Consider the following 16772-nt stretch of genomic DNA (forward strand, 5'->3'; position numbering starts at 1 on the left):
AGTATGAAATGACGTGAATTCTTTTCCTTTCTTCCATGTTCTTGTCCAGTGGCTTGAATTTTTTAAAATATGCACGTGTTACTTTTTTAAAATCAGTCAATTTGCTTGTCCTTTTTTAAGTGCATGCTCTGAAGTCAAACTGAGAAGAGTTTCAATCCCAGCTGCACCGCTATGAATGGAAGAGTCTGTAATCTCCTAGCACCTCAATTTCTCATCTGTAAAATGGAGGCAACAAAAGTACCTAATCTTTTAGGTGGTGGATTTAAATGGGAGGGGGTGTGTAACATGCTAAGCATGAGTTGAATTGTGTCCTCCAAAGAGATATGGTCAAATCCTAACCCCTGGCCCCATGAATGTGGCCTTACTTGGAAATAGGGTCCCACTGGATTAGAGTGAGCCCTAATCCAGTATGACTGCTATTCCTTATAAGAGGGAAATTTGGAACCAGAGACACGCAGACATGAGGGAAGAAGGCCACGTGAAGATGGAGGCAGAGATTGGAGTCATGCTATCTATAAGCCAAGGAATGCTGAGCACTGCCGGTAAACACCAGAAGCAACAAGAGGCAAGGAAGGATGCTTCCATTAGGTGTTTGAGGGATGGCGGCCCTGCCGACACCTTAATTTCGGACTTTATCCTCCACAACCATGAGACAGTAAATTTCCATTCTTTTAAGCCACCTTGTCCATAGTACTTTGTTACAGCAGCCCTAGGAAATTAAGGCAGTATATCCTGGTAGTAAATAGCCCAGCAGACTGTGGGATCCTAGCCAAAAATGAAGTCAAAAATTCCATGACTTTGCCCTTAGCTTACAATACACATGACATCATCAAATCCTATTTGAATCTTTAGGGAGGAACTAAATGCAATGTAGAAAAGACGAACATCTTCAGACTGCATCCCACCCACTTGGGGGCACCAGAGATGAAGGTCTGGGTTTCCCTCTCATTTCTTATTTCATTTGCTATTAGAATTTCAAAAGTTGTCATGTGCACACTTCAAGCTGGGGTGTTATTGAAGAGAAGGCTGACAAGTCCCCTATGTGGGTGACTGGTCTCGGCATATGGAGGTATTTTTAGCAGTTGATCTCCAAACATAGCCAGATGTTTCCTTGATGTTCACAATGGGATGTCTCCTTGAAGTCTGCCCTGGTACCCACACTGGGTCTTCAGAACAGCTCAGAGAAGAAGTGACAGTCAAAAGGCACTACTTTAGACAATTTCAATAATTTTGATTTTGGAACCACTTATTTTTATTCAACTTCAAATAGGCACTTTGTTGCCTTAGCAAGTAGATGCATTTCAGGAAAGGGATCTGTAAAGTAAATCCAACTTCTTCATTGGTTTCTAAAAAGAAAAGCAACACAACACTGAAAAAAGAAGCCATGGCTAGCCAAGTCCAAGTCTTTTTGTTGTTGTTAATAGAATAGATGATTTTTAAAGGGGGTTCAGAACTTTGTAGCACATCACATGAATTCTAAGATCCCTTTTCTTTCTTCCCAGGCAGGAATTGCCTTCTGTAGGCAAGAGCAAGACTCCCAGACCACATAATTGCTTAACACTTCATTTTCAATTTCTCAAATTCAGCTCTACTTCTTCATTTATATGAAAATTGCTGTTACTATTAGAGGTGGGTTGCAATACTACACTTTGCTAGTAGGGGCCACCTTGTAAAAATGTACTCCAGTCCCAACAGTTCTTCAGTGTGTGTAAAAAGTGTTCTAGAGCCTACTTTATCAATTCCGTATGCTCAAACTTTTGTAAAACTGGTTTGTTTAAAACTAAGAACATATGTGCCTGAAAACATCAGTAAGAAATTTAAAAGAAGTTGAAACAAGTCAAACACAGCAATACTGAGTGTCTAAAGACCTGCCACAGTCCAGGATTGGCAATGCCAGGGGAAGCCTTGTAAAAGGCTTTCCAAGAAGGAGACGGAAATCACTAGCTTCTCAGGTCTCCTTCCTTCTGCAAACAAGCTGGAGAGGAATCCCCTGGGCCCTCTATGACATGTGGAATGACACGTTCAGAGAAGAGAAGATGAACTTATGAATGTAAGCTCCATATTATTAGGGGGAAATAAAGATGTTATGGATTCATGATACCAACGTCCAATGGAGCTGGTATGGGGTGTGATATAAATGGTGACTTCTTGACCCCAAATATACCCCCCACCTAGGGGCCACAGTGTTTAGAGATCCACCACTAAAATGGCAGAAAGGAAACCCAGGCATCTATTATAGTAACATAATCTCAAAGATCAAAGGAAATAGAGGTGGAAGAGGGAAAATTCGTCTTTATCAAACATGGCCATGTTTTGTGCTTTGATCCTGGTTCCATTCCAGTTTGAAAGAGTCTGCATTTTTCCAGTTGAGAGGGTCCCTCATGAAAACATGGCCACTCCAAGGCACGTGACAAATGCTATAGAAAAGTTGCCTCATACCTGTGCTCTTTTCGTATGTCAGTTTAATTCCTGAGTCACTCTTCTGCCATCACCAAACTTCTTGCAATTCCTTGACCTCAATGTGTTATTTGCACCAGCCGTTCCTTTACCTGGGTTATACCCTCAGGCCCCAGTTCAGCATCTCACATCCGTGCATCCTCCCTGACCATGCCTCCCCACCGTGCGGGGTACGTGCTCCCTCATGCCCCACCTCCCCTCTCATCATCCTGTGCTATGATGGCCTCGTGGCTTCACAGGCTCTGGAGGAGCTATTGAACCTCTGTGTGGGCAGGCACTGGGTCTTGTTTACCTTGACGCTGGACCCATGGAAAGAGCTTAATCAGTCCTTGTTGAATAAATTATCAATAACACACCTACAAGAAACAGATGCCCCCGAGCATTGCTGCAGGAATGGCTCTTCCCTCAGAGCAGCACCTTCTCCTTCCATTGTTTCCATTTGAGTCCAACTCTGGGACAGCAACTTGTAGATGAAACTGTCCCTGCCTGGGAGAATCTAGGTCAAGTTTATGTTCTGGGAAAACTGCAGCTTTTTTTTTTTTTTTCCTTTTTTAGCTGAGATGTAAACATTATGGTGAAACTGTCTGATAAAATTCAAGGGGGCCTGAGCTCAAGGAGCAGAGTAGGGCTTTCTGCATTTCAAGAGCCCCTGAGGAGTCAGCCAGGGAAAGGCTAAACCATATGGCTGTATGAAGAAAAGGGACCTTGCCGCAGTTCTCAGGAGCCAAAGCTGGGAAGCTCTTTGAGGTTTGAAGCCCTGGAGAGGGGCAGCACTAGGGCAGAGAAGAATCTGCTAGAAGGGCAGCAAGGTGGATAAAAGCAGACCTGGATGCAAATGGATTCTACTGGCCACTGAGCTAGTCCACTCTCATAGTCTCTGTTTCCTTTGCTGTCAAAATAAATGGGGAGGAGGGAAGCAGATGTGACTGGAGCAGCTGGGTGTGCACCTACCCCTTGGGAGGTCCCGGGTTCGGTTCCCGGTGCCTTCTAAAAAAAAAAGAAGACGAACAGAGAGCAGCGAGCATAGACAACAAAGGGGGAGAAAAATAAATAAATAAAATAAATATTTTTTTAAGTGGGGAGAAGAACAGTACCTCTGTGGCTGCATAGTTGGTAAGATAAAAGGAAATGAAAAGCAGAAGGCACCAGCAGGGAGCCCCCCTGCCCTCTCCATCCTTTCCCCTGCCCCTCTGTCTCCTGACGAAGCCCCCAGGTCCAGTTCCCCTATTTCTCCCTCTCAGAAGTATCTGGGAACTCACCTGCCTTCTTTTCCTTTAAAGAGGGGGAAGGGAACAAAGAGAGAAGGACAGGGAGGCAGGGAGTACACCAGAGGGAAGGATAAAAGGACAAAAGGAAAGGAAAAAAGAGAAAAAAGAAAGTGGAAAGGCATATTGATGGGCTCTTTCCTGGTTTTAAAATATTGGATGCTTATTGCAGAAAAAAATTCTTGATAGCGCTTTGCCCCAGCACTCACACAAACATGGGTTCTCTTGCTCCTACAGAGGAAAAAAACACAAGTTCCGGTTCTTCCACTGTGCGGCTTTCTCAGGAAACGGAGCCCGAGCATCAGTACCCACAGCCTGCTTTAAACCGAGATTTGATATCGAGGCAAATATGGCTTCCCTCCACGGAACTTCTCCCTGGGCTCCTCCAGAGCTCGGGGCTGGCTCCCGCCCTCCCTGAGGAGCTCTTGTCTGTAAATTAACACGACTGGAAAGGCAGGGCACTGCCCCAGAAGGAAACCTCTGCCGTTCTAATTAGTATTCACCAAAAGCCAAATGGACTAAGGCCGGAACTGGGTGTCAGAGAGATTTTCCCCAATTGACCGAGCCAGCTAACACCCTCAATGGCCCAGGTACCACTGGGCAAGGTGGCTATGGCGGTCCGTCCGAGTTTACGGGCACCACTGAATGCACAGAGAGCTCAGGACTTTGGTTCCCAAGCAAAGTCTGCCCCTTCCTGCACATAAAAGAGGAATCAACCATTGGAAAGAGCGGCTCGAGGGCCTTCTGTTTAGAGTACCTTCTAAGACTTTTCATATTGCAGCTCATGTAGAAAATTACCACCTTTGTATGATGACTGGCAGCCAGCAAGCCTGAGGAGTTTGATATCTCCAGACACCTGAGGTGGAGGTTAGGGTACTTGGGGGCAGGATGCTTGGGGCTCTGAATGCAGCAAGAAGGAACAGAGAGAGGAAGAAAAGGTGGGACTCGCTCTGCTCTCAGGTACCTTGGACGGGACATTCCTCTTAAGAGCCTTACGTCATAAGACGAGGAAGCAGAAGTTCAGGTTGCTGCAGGACTTGCCCTTCCTGTCCTGCATTGGAGTACCTGGCCAACTTCTACTCATCTTTCAAGATTCACTTCAGATGCCCTTCCCTGGAGTCTCCCCTGGTTTACTTGTGCCTCAGGACCTAGAACCCCTTACACGTGCTTCTGCAATAGCGCAGGAACGTGGTGAGCAGAATGACGGGCTTTGAGTCCCAGCCTCACAACTTCCGAGGTGTGACTCCTTGAGCAAGACACTTAAACTCTGAGTTTCATTGTCCATAACCATGAATGGGGATGTTAATAATTCTTATCTCAAGTGCTTATGAGGATTAATTGAACTAACACTGGTAAAGCATTTACAGTGTCTGCCAAAAAGTAAGCATCCAATAGAAGTTGGCTATCATTATTATTTATTATTATTATTATTATTATTATTATTTTCACAATGTGCTCCTTATGCTAAGTTCCCTGAAGGCAGGAGCAGTTTCTTATTCCTTAGAGCAGAACTTGTCAATCCTGTTACATGCATCCCAAGTGCTGGAAACAGTATCTGCCAAGAGAAGACACTAAATAAATATTTCTTGACTCATTGGACAAAAGATTGAATGAATTCATCTCTTTCTCCAGTGTCCAGAATAAAACAGATGCTAAATCAGTGTCGATTGGCTTAATAATTAAATTCATACCTCACCCCTCTCTTCCCACCCTGAGAGCTTCTGACAAAGCATTGGAAAGGAACCACAGCCCAGATTTATGGAGGTTTCCAAAGATCCAGCCGTGGAGAGAACCTCTAATTTTAATAAGCATCCTAGACCTGAGCTGGAGTCCCTCTGTGCAGAGCCAAAGCTAATTTGGTGTTCTTTGGCCTTCGGATATACTTTCAATAAGAATAAAAGCAACTTTGATTTCCCCTCGGGCCTATAAATAATTCAGCCCCATTTGTATGTCACTGAATCTCTTTTAGGGGGAACCTTACAAAGGTCAGGGCCAAATAAATGTCTCTTCAATGTTTGTGCATAATGTCAAAGAGTATTTTTAGGGCAAATGATGTTCAGAGAAGAGATAACTGTACTCAAGCACAGAATTCCCGCACAGATTAGCATGGGTCCTCCCAGCAGCCCCAGAACAAGACAGCTTCCACCAGCACTGCTGACGTGGAGGGGAGGCGATGAGGATGGCACTGCCCCCAAAGTGGCGTGGGGCAACTTACGCTTCACCCAAACCGGAGTTGGTGCCTGCACGGTTTTCATCCCAGGTTCTTAAGCCTGCAGATTCCAGCAGATTTAACAGGCTTCTTCCTGCACATGAATTAAAGACAGCAATTAACTGCCAGGCGGGAGCAGTGGACACGTCCATGACCTTGAAGTCAGGCAGGAGACATCTTGGCGCTGTCACTCTCTAGCTGTGTGATCTTGGGCAAAGTACCTCAACTCCCTAAACCTCAGTCTCCCCTTCCGTAAAATGGGGATAATAACAGCCCACATGGTAGGGTTATTTGAGCATTAAAGTAGATAATGCATGTACACGGCTTAGCACTTGCTGTGCTTGAAGTAAAGTGACCACTCCAAAAAATCAGTTTTTTTTTTTTACTATATCTTAGACTGTAGTTTTCAATGGCTATGTCTCCAAATACCTCATCTGCCTTCTGCCAGGAATCCTGCAAGAATTCGGGTTTGTTGATGCTACTCAGTCTTAGTTTACCTGAATTTCACAAATGTCACACAGTAGCTTAAACATCAAGCAAGTATTGGCTCATGGATTCAGAGGCCAGAAGTTCAACTAAGAGATTTTGGCAAGGCTTGCCTTTCCCCCAAAGATGGTACCATTCTGGTGCTGGCACCTGGCCATCGTTGGGGTTCCTGGGCTTTCCCATCACATGATGTCCTCTCCTTCTCGTCTACCTGCTTCTCCCCATGGCCTTCTCTTTACAGGGTTTCCCGTAATCCAGATTAAGGGCCCCATGCTTCAGATGGCCACATCTTCACTAAAAAGAGTATCTTCAGAAGGTCCCATGACAGCGAGCACATCATACCCACAGGGATGCAGATCAAGATGAAGAGCACATGTTTGACGAAAAGTGAGCCTCAATGTAAACCATGGACATAGTTAATAGTACAGTTATAAAATGTTCTTTCATGAATTTTAACAAATGTACCACACTCATTGTGACAGTTTGAAGTTCCTTTATGAATCCCAAAAAGAAAAAGATTATGTTTTGAACTAATCCATTCCTGTGGGTGTGAGACCCTTTCAGTTAGACCACAGCAGTGAGGCGGGACTCGGGTTGAGTCTCCACCCTCTTGCTGGGTCATGTAAATGGATACACAAGCAGGGAAAGGGAGCTGCCGTATTATATTGATCCTGCCGTGTGAGAGAGAGGACCGCAGGGAAACAGAAGGCCCAAGAAGCTCAAGGAGCCGAGGTCCAGGGAGAGACGAGCCCTATGCTTGGTGGCTCACCGCTGAGCTCAGGAGATGGCAGATTCTGAAGGGCAAGGCAGAGACCTCAGCAGAGCCTGGCGGCCATCTTGCTTCCCCACATGGCTGGACAACAGGATCACGAGTAGCTGACGTCAGTGAGAAAGCATCTCTGATGGAGTCTCGATTTGGACACTCATGACCTTGGAAATGTAAGCTTTTACCCTAAATAAATACCCTTTATAAAAACCAACCCATTTCCAGTACTTTGCATTGGCAGACCTTTGGCAAACTACAACACTAATGTAAGATGTTACTTCTAGAGTGGGATATGGGAACTCCATGTTTTATGCCTGATTTTTCTGTAAATCTATAACTTCTCTTTAAAAATAAATCCATTATTTAAAAAAAAAGAATATGCGTTTGTTGGGACACACGATTCGACCTACCATACCCTCTTTCCTGTTTTCCAGGCTGTTGCTTTATATATTCTCCTTCTTATCCCCTCTCTCCTTCTCTCTAGCCATTTATTTCACAGGACTTTGGGAGAGAGGAGAGGCTGAAGTGTGTCAGGCAGAAGCTAAGCAACCCTGGGAAGAAGCTGGCCTTCTAGTCTTTGAAACCATGAGCCAATAAATTCCTATTGTTAAGTCAAGCCACTGTATGGTATTTGTTTTAGCAGCTGATAAACTAAAACTCTATCCAGACCAATGAGGCAAGAAGAAGGAGATGAATAAACACAGCAACCCTGATGGTAGGCTTCACATTTGACCTAGATCTTCCATATGACTTAGCTTGCAACAATTCCATCCAGTAGGGATGAAAGATAAGAGAGGCCAAGTCACACAGCCAGTGGAAAGTAGATCCAGGACTCAAGCACAGTCTACTGACTTCTAGACCACGGTACCACACTGCCCCATGCTCTCTCTATCCTCAACAGCCATCACTGTCTCTACCAGTCCACATGGGCTCCTCCCTTAGCAACCACCCTCCCAACATGTAATTACATCTAAATTGTCTTTATCTTTATTCAAGAGAGTTTAATGTGTGGTTCTCATTATTTCCCAAAAAAACTAGGCAGAAGTTTTAAGGAGAAATCTTAACCTCAAGAGGATCATATCTGAGGGGGTTGGGCAGGACGGGTCCTTTGTTGACTGGGAAGTGTATCAGTTAGGTTAGGCCAGGTTATGCTGCAGTAACAAATGAATCCAAAAATTCAGTGAGTTAATGGCAACAAATATGTATTTACTGCTCACATTACATGTCCATCAGGGTCGGCGCTGACTGTGTTCCATCACTCTTCTCTCTGGGACCTAGGCTGCTGCCACAATCTGGGACATAGCTTTGACAGAGGGAAAAGAGAGCATGGCTCTTAAGCCTTCTCCTTGGAAATGACTCATTTCACTTCTGCTCACATTTCATTGGCCAAAGCAAATCACAACATGACATCGTTGGAGAAAGGAAGTATTATTCTCCTCCAGGGAAGACAAGTGAATATTCTAGTGAACAATTCAGTTAGCATAGGGGGGAAGCTTATTTCAAAAGATGCTACCTTTTGCATACAATCTCTAAATGTCTCCAGGTCTGATCTCTGATGTGTCGCTCACATATTAGCAAGACAGACCCCTGCTTCCTCTGGCTTGTATTCATCATAGTCTTAATTGGGATGATGGCAAATTGCCTTTTAAATTTGTTGAAAAGGTGCCGTTTTTAGAGGATGTATTTAGAGGAGAAACTGCTCTCCTCTGTTCCCTTCTCCCTGCAGTTCTGGCAGCACTTTCAAGACTCTGGCTTACACTCCTGGTCGTATTTTCCATTATCCCAAGCACAGTCAAGGGCACATGTTGGACATTCAACCCAGACATAAGCTTTGGCTCTGAGATGTTGCTGAGGAGTGAAGGTTGTGTCTGCTTGACGAGCACGGGCTTGCGTTGCAGCCCACAAACACTTCACAAGCCTTCAGCTGAAGGGAAGGTGCTGAGCTCATCTTTGTCCCCTCTGAATTTAAATGCTGTGTGGAGAGAGGGTGCCGATGCAGCAAGATGGATTAGCAGAAGGGGCTAAGGAGCTGGGTCGCCAGAATGATTTTCATCTTCTCCCCTGATTAATGGGGAAGCCAAGCTGCACTTTTATCTCAGGCAGGTCATGTTGGGGAGATGTGAATGATGTCATCAGGTGATGGATTTTCTCATGCTTTAACTCACTGAACCGTGCCAGATCTATCAAGCCCAGTGTGAGGCAGGTGGAAGAAGGAAGAGTTTGGAGCTGCCAGAACAATCCTCTTACAGTCAACTGGCTGACCAGGCAACATGTATGGGGTGGATGGGAAATAGGAGGGTTTAGTGCAAAAGTCAAAAACTAGTGATATTGGTGCCCATGAGCCAGATCTAGCCCAGGGATACATCTGTGTGTGTCTGTGTGTATGTACTAGACTACTTAGCACTGTCAGGATGATAGTTTATAATCACTGATATCATCATTATTATCATTAACTGGTTCTCTACAAGAAAGGAAGTTAACTCATTTTTCATTCTCCAGTGCAGTAATTTTGAAACCTTTGCATCCTGATAGACTCTGATTACACCTAGTGGTAGGAAGAAATTTCCTCACCCTTATGCCCTTTTTTCTAACTAGCCACCTTCTCAAGCAGGAGTTAGTCCCAAATGGAAGCTATCAAAGAAGTCTAGATTCAACCTCTGAGCAAGTTCTTCCTTTCTTCTGCTTTAGAATACTTGGCATAAAGAGCATTGGAGATACCCCAAGACAGGGTGAGGTACCTCAAAAGGTAGATGATTATAGAATAGAAACCCCAGAAATAGACCCAAATATACACATGTGTAAGTGTGTGATGGTGTTTAACTCAATCAGTGCGGAAAAGACAGATTTCTCCATAAATGGTAACAACTGGAAAACCATCTGGAAAGGTAGAAAGTCAAATCCTTATTTCACACCCTGCACCAAAACAAATTCCAGATGGATCAAAGATGTAACGTAAAATAATGGAACCATTAAAACACTAAAGGAAAACATGAGAGGTTTTTTTTTTCTATAAAATCTTGATGAAGAGAAAACATTAAAACTACTTAAAGGGAGGCGTCGGAGACTCCTTGGGACCGGGCTGTTTCGGGATTTTCCCTGGTCCCAAGGTGTTTAGACATCGATTTGGAGGGAAGGTAACAGAGAGGATCCATCCGTGAAATATACACGGAGATCCCAGCTACGTGTGGAGGATTCCCTCCTTGAGTAGGCAGAGCCGAGGCAGCTAGCACCGCGCCGAGCCCCGGCGGGCGGTGGCCAGGGTAGCCTAGCTGGGCCGCGGTGGGCAGCGGGCGGGGGATCCGAGCCACGCCGTGGTGGGCGGCGGGCGGGAGAGCCGAGCCGCGCTGCGCCGCGGCAGGCGGCGGGCAAGGGAGCCGAGCCCAGCCTAGCTGGGCCGCAGTGGGCGGCGGGCGGGAGAGCCGAGCCGCGCTGTGCCGCGGCGGGCAAGGGAGCCGAGCCCAGCCGAGCTGCAGCGGGAGGCGGGCGGCGGGCGGGGAAGCCGAGCCGGGCCGAGCCCAGCTGAGCCGCGGAGGGCGAGGGGGCCCAGCCCAGCCGAGCTCAGTCGAGCCCAGCCGCGCCGCGGAGGGCGGCGAGCGGGAGAGCCGAGTCGCGCTGCGCCGCAGAGGGTGGCGGGAAGGGAAGCCAAGCCCAGCCGGGCCCAGCTGAGCCCAGCCGAGCCCCGGCGGGCGAGGGAGCCGAGCCCAGACGAGCTCGGCCGAGCCCAGCCGCGTCGCGCCGGGCGGGAGAGCCGAGCCGCGCTGCACCGCGGCGGGCGGCGGGCGGCAGGCGGCGGGCAAGAAAGCCGAGCCCAGCCGAGCCCAGCCGAGCCGCGACGGGCGGGGGACCCGAGCCCAGCCGAGCCTAGCCAAGCCCAGGCAAGCCCAGCCGAGCCGCGGAGGGCAGGGGACCGGAGCCCAGCCGAGCCCAGCCGAGCCCAGCCGAGCCCAGCCGAGCCCAGCCGAGCCTGGCGGCGGGGTTTCTGTTCTTTGTTTTTTGTTTTTTTTTGGTTTTTTTTGTTTCTTTTTTATTTTTTATTTTATTTTATTTTTGTTGTTGTTGTGTTTTTTTTTTAATCCTCTCTTTCCTGTCCCCAATATTCTTCTTATACTATTTTATCTTAACAATACAATAGGTCCTACAGGAAATACCTCACATTTGCTGGGTTTCCTCACCCTTCACTGCCTCATTTTTCTGTGAATAGATTTAGCCTATCTACACTATCCCCTTTCCCCTACAACTTGATATCCTCCACCATCTGCTATCTCTCCTATATTCCATCTCCCTTTCTTTGATCTGCAAAGTGTCTAACTCTTAATTCCTAATACCTTTGTTTAGTTTTCCATCTGGTATTCGTCCCTGAAACTATTACCTTTCTTTTCTCTTTCCCTCTCTCACGGAAACAATAGCCTCTTAGTACGTACCACATTCCTCCCATATTCAGTCGTCTACCTCATTATAGGTACTTTCCTACTACTATAACTCTACACAATTTACATGATCTAACCTCCATCCTCTCAGAACTCATATTGTTGCTTTGTTAACATATATCACCAATACTACTTCACACTTTTTCCTCCCTTACACAATTGCCTTTCCCCAGCACTAATATTTTCCTTTAAAGTGAGCTTAACTAGCAATAAGAAATTGGAATAAGAAGAACAAAGTGACAAAGAGAAGATATAACACTTACGCAAAAACAACAGCTAATTAATCTCCAAGACTAGACAAAGAAGCTAAGGAACTGATTAAACCCGTCAAGAAAAAATGTTGACAAGACAGCAACAAAAATCTACAAACCAAACCAGTAATCAGGAAAACATGGCTGAATCCAATCAGGAAGGGGGGCAGGACTTCCCACAAGCAATGAAAGATCTCAGATCATTTATCACCGACAAATTTGATGAAGTAATGAAAGAGGTTACCAGCATGAAGACAACACTTGGAGGGGAAATTGCAGACATGCGCAAAAAAAATAACAGATATGATGGAAATGAACACCACAATTCAAGAAATCAAAAATACACTTGCAGCAAATATCAGCAGACTAGAAGAGGCAGAGCAGAGAATTAGTGATGTGGAAGACAGTGCATTGGAAATCAAACAGATAGTAGAAGTGGTCAATAAAAAGGTAGAAAAAATCCAGATAGGACTTAGGAACCTGAATGATAACGCAAAACGCTCAAACATACGTATTATAGGCATTCCAGAAGGAGAAGAGAAGGGAAAGGGGTCAGAAGGAGTGTTGCAGGAAATAATGAATGAAAACTTCCCAAATATACTGAAAGAGACAGATGTACATATCCAAGAAGCACAGCGCACTCCACTGGTCATAAACCCCAACAGGCCCACCCCAAGACATATACTTGTCAAATTATCCAATGCTCAAGACAAAGAAAAAATTCTAAAAGCAGCAAGAGAAAAGAAAACCATCACGTACAAGGGAAACTCCATAAGATTAAGTGCTGATTTCTCATCTGAAACGATGGAGGCAAGAAGGCAGTGGTATGATATAGTCAAGGTACTAAAGGAAAAAAATTTCCAACCAAGAATACTCTATCCAGCTAAACTAGCATTCAAAAATGATGGAGAGTTCAAAATATTCACAGATAAACAGAAACTGAAAGAGTATATCAACAAGAAACCTCCCCTTCAAGAAATTCTTAAGGGAGTTCTGCAGGAAGAAAGGAAAAAACAGGACAGTCAGAGATGGAGGAGAGTGTAAAAGCAACAAGAAAGACAAAAATAGAAGGGGAAAATAAAATAATACAAACAAAATATAACAAACACAAATCCAACCAAAATATGGCTACCATAAATAACTCTCTAAACGTAATAACACTGAAAGTCAATGGACTAAACTCACCTATCAAAAGATTCAGACTGGGACACTGGATAAGGAAATACAACCCATCTATATGCTGTCTACAAGAGACACATCTTAGACCCAGAGACTCATGGAGGTTGAAAGTGAATGGCTGGAAAACAATCATACAAGCAAACAACAACCAAAAAAAGGCAGGAGTAGCTATATTAATATCAGACAAAATAGACTTTAAATGCGAAACAATTGTGAGAGACAAAGAAGGATACTATATTTTAGTGAATGGGACAATCTGTCAAGAAGATCGAACAATCATAAATATTTATGCTCCTAACAAGGGCGCCTCTAAATATGTGAGGCAAACGCTGGAAAAACTAAGTGAAAGAATAGATGCGTCTACAATTATAGTGGGGGATTTTAATACACCACTATCAACTCTGGACAGAACATCTCAAAAGAGAATCACTAAAGAAACAAAACATTTGAACAGTATATTAGAAGAGCTGGATCTAATAGACATATATAGATCATTACACCCAAACACAGCAGGATATACATTTTTCTCAAGCGCACATGGAACATTCTCCAAGATTGACCATATGCTAGGCCACAAAGAAAGGCTTAATGAATTCAGAAAGATCGAAATCATACAAAACAATATCTCTGACCACAGTGGAGTGAAGCTGGAAATTTGCAAGGGACAGAGACCCAGACTCCACACGACAATTTTGAAATTAAACAGCACACTCTTAGAAAAACAGTGGGTCAAAGAGGAAATCTCAAAAGAAATCAATGACTACCTTGAAACAAATGATAATGATAACACAACATACCAAAATTTATGGGATGCAGCAAAAGCGGTACTGAGAGGGAAATTTATAGCCATAAATTCATATATCAAAAAAGAAGAAAGAGCAAAAATTGGAGAACTAACTGCACTTTTGACGGAATTAGAAAAACAACAACAAAGTAACCCAACAGGAAGAAGAAGGAAGGAAATAACAAAGATAAGAGCAGAACTAAATGAAATAGAAAATAAGAAAGCACTTGAAAAAATAAACAAGACCAAGAGCTGGTTTTTTGAGAAGATCAACAAAATTGACAAACCTTTAGCGAGACTAACAAAGCAAAAAAGAGAAAAGATGCAAATACACAAAATAAGAAATGAGAAAGGTGATATCACCACTGACCCCACAGAAATAAAGACTATCGGGAAACGGACTTTGGCCCAGTGGTTAGGGCGTCCGTCTACCATATGGGAGGTCCACGGTTCAAACCGCGGGCCTCCTTGACCCGTGTGGAGCTGGCCATGCGCAGTGCTGATGCACGCAAGGAGTGCCGTGCCACGCAAGGGTGTCCCCCGCGTGGGGGAGCCCCACACGCAAGGAGTGCGCCCGTGAGAAAAGCCGCCCAGCGTGAAAAGAAAGTGCAGCCTGCCCAGGAATGGCGCCGCCCACACTTCCCGTGCCGCTGACGACAACAGAAGCGGACAAAGAAACAAGATGCAGCAAATAGACACCAAGAACAGACAACCAAGGGAGGGGGGGAATTAAATAAATAAATAAATCTTTTAAAAAAAAAAAGACTATCATAAGAGGATACTTTGAAAAACTATATTCCAACAAAAATGACAATTTAGAGGAAATGGACAAAATTCCTAGAAACACATAAGCAGCCCATACTGATGAAAGAAGAAATTGATGATCTTAACAAACCAATCACAAGCAAAGAGATAGAATCAGTCATTAAAAATCTCCCAACTAAGAAGAGCCCAGGGCCAGATGGCTTCACAGGTGAATTCTACAAAACATTCCGGAAAGAACTAACACCAATCCTGTTGAAACTATTCCAAAAAATCAAAACAGAAGGAACACTGCCTAATTCCTTCTATGATGCCAACATTACCCTAGTACCAAAGCCAAACAAAGACACCACAAGAAAGGAAAATTACAGACCAATTTCTCTAATGAACCTAGACGCAAAAATACTTAACAAAATACTTGCTAATCGTATTCAACAACACATTAAACAAATTATACACCATGACCAAGTGGGATTTATTCCAGGTATGCAAGGATGGTTCAACATAAGAAAATCAATCAACGTAATACACCATATAAACAGATTGAGAGAAAAAAACCACATGATTATATCTATAGATGCAGAAAAGGCATTTGACAAAATACAGCACCCCTTCCTGATAAAAACACTCCAAAAGATCAGAATACAAGAAAACTTTTTGAACATGATAAAGAGTATATATGAAAAACCGAAAGCCAACATTGTTTATAATGGCGAAATCCTGAAATCCTTCCCTCTAAACTCAGGAACAAGACAAGGATGCCCATTGTCTCCGCTCCTATTTAACATTGTCTTGGAAGTACTTGCTCGAGCACTGAGACAAGAACCAGATATAAAAGGCATTCAAATTGGAAGGGAAGAAGTCAAAATTTCATTATTTGCAGATGACATGATCCTATATATAGAAAACCCTGAGAGATCTACAACAAAGCTCCTAGAACTCATAAATGAGTTTAGTAAAGTCGCAGGTTATAAGATCAATGCGCAAAAATCAGTAGCATTTCTATACACCAATAATGAGCAAGATCAGGAGGAAATCAAGAAACAAATACCATTCACAATAGTAAATAAAAAAATCAAATACTTAGGAATAAATTTAACTAAAGAGGTAAAAAACTTATACATCGAGAACTATACAAGATTGTTCAAGGAAATCAAAGAAGACCTAAATAAATGGAAGAATATTCCCTGTTCATGGATAGGATGACTGAATATTATTAAGATGTCTATCCTACCAAAACTGATCTACACATTCAATGCAAGCCCAATAAAAATCAACACAGCCTTATTTAAGGAACTAGAAAAACTAACTATGAAATTTATTTGGAATAGAAAGAGGCCCCGAATAGCCAAAGACATATTGAAAAAGAAAAACGAAATAGGAGGAATCACACTTCCTGACTTCAAAACATACTACAAAGCTACAGTAGTGAAAACAGCATGGTACTGGCATAAGGAGAGACACACAGACCAATGGAATCTAATTGAAAGTTCAGATATAGAACCTCATGTATATAGCCATATAATATTCGATAAAGCCACCAAACCTTCTCAACTGGGAGAGAATGGCCTATTCAACAAATGGTGCCTGGAGAACTGGATAGCCATATGTAGAAGAATGAAAGAGGATTACCATCTCACACCTTATACAAAGATCAACTCAAGATGGATCAAAGACCTAAATATAAGAACCAAGACCATAAAGACCTTAGAAAGCAGTGTAGGGAAACATCTACAGGACCTTGTAATAGGAAATGGCTTCATGAATATCACACCAAAAGCACGAGCAGCAAAAGAACAAATAGATAAATGGGACTACCTCAGAATTAAAGCCTTCTGCACCTCAAAGGAGTTTGTCAAGAAAGTAAAAAGGGAACCCACACAATGGGAGAAAATATTTGGCAACCATATATCTGGTAAGAGACTTATAACTTGCATATATAAAGAACTCATATATCTTGAAAACAAAAAGATAAACAACCCATTTAAAAAATGGGAAAAAGACTTAAACAGACACTTCTCCAAAGAAGAAATACAAATGGCTAGAAAGCACATGAAAAAATGCTCCAAATCTCTAGCAATCAGGGAAATGCAAATCAAAACTACAATGAGATACCATCTTACTCCCATAAGATTGGCAGCCATGAAAAAAACAGTAGAATACAAATGCTGGAGAGGATGTGAAGA

General features: G+C 43.6%; 1 long non-coding RNA gene across 1 annotated transcript in view; it reads right to left on the reverse strand.

The window, feature by feature from the left end:
* The window catches only part of LOC131275624 (uncharacterized), a 44899-nt gene that overhangs the window by 13613 nt on the left and 14514 nt on the right, over window positions 1–16772 (reverse strand). The window contains exon 2 of the long non-coding RNA XR_009183084.2: window positions 5938–6025. This is a non-coding gene — a long non-coding RNA (uncharacterized lncRNA). The remainder of the gene's footprint in view (window positions 1–5937; window positions 6026–16772) is intronic.

Source organism: Dasypus novemcinctus, chromosome 23 (genome assembly GCF_030445035.2).
Source record: "Dasypus novemcinctus isolate mDasNov1 chromosome 23, mDasNov1.1.hap2, whole genome shotgun sequence".
Taxonomy (NCBI): Eukaryota; Metazoa; Chordata; class Mammalia; order Cingulata; family Dasypodidae; genus Dasypus; species Dasypus novemcinctus.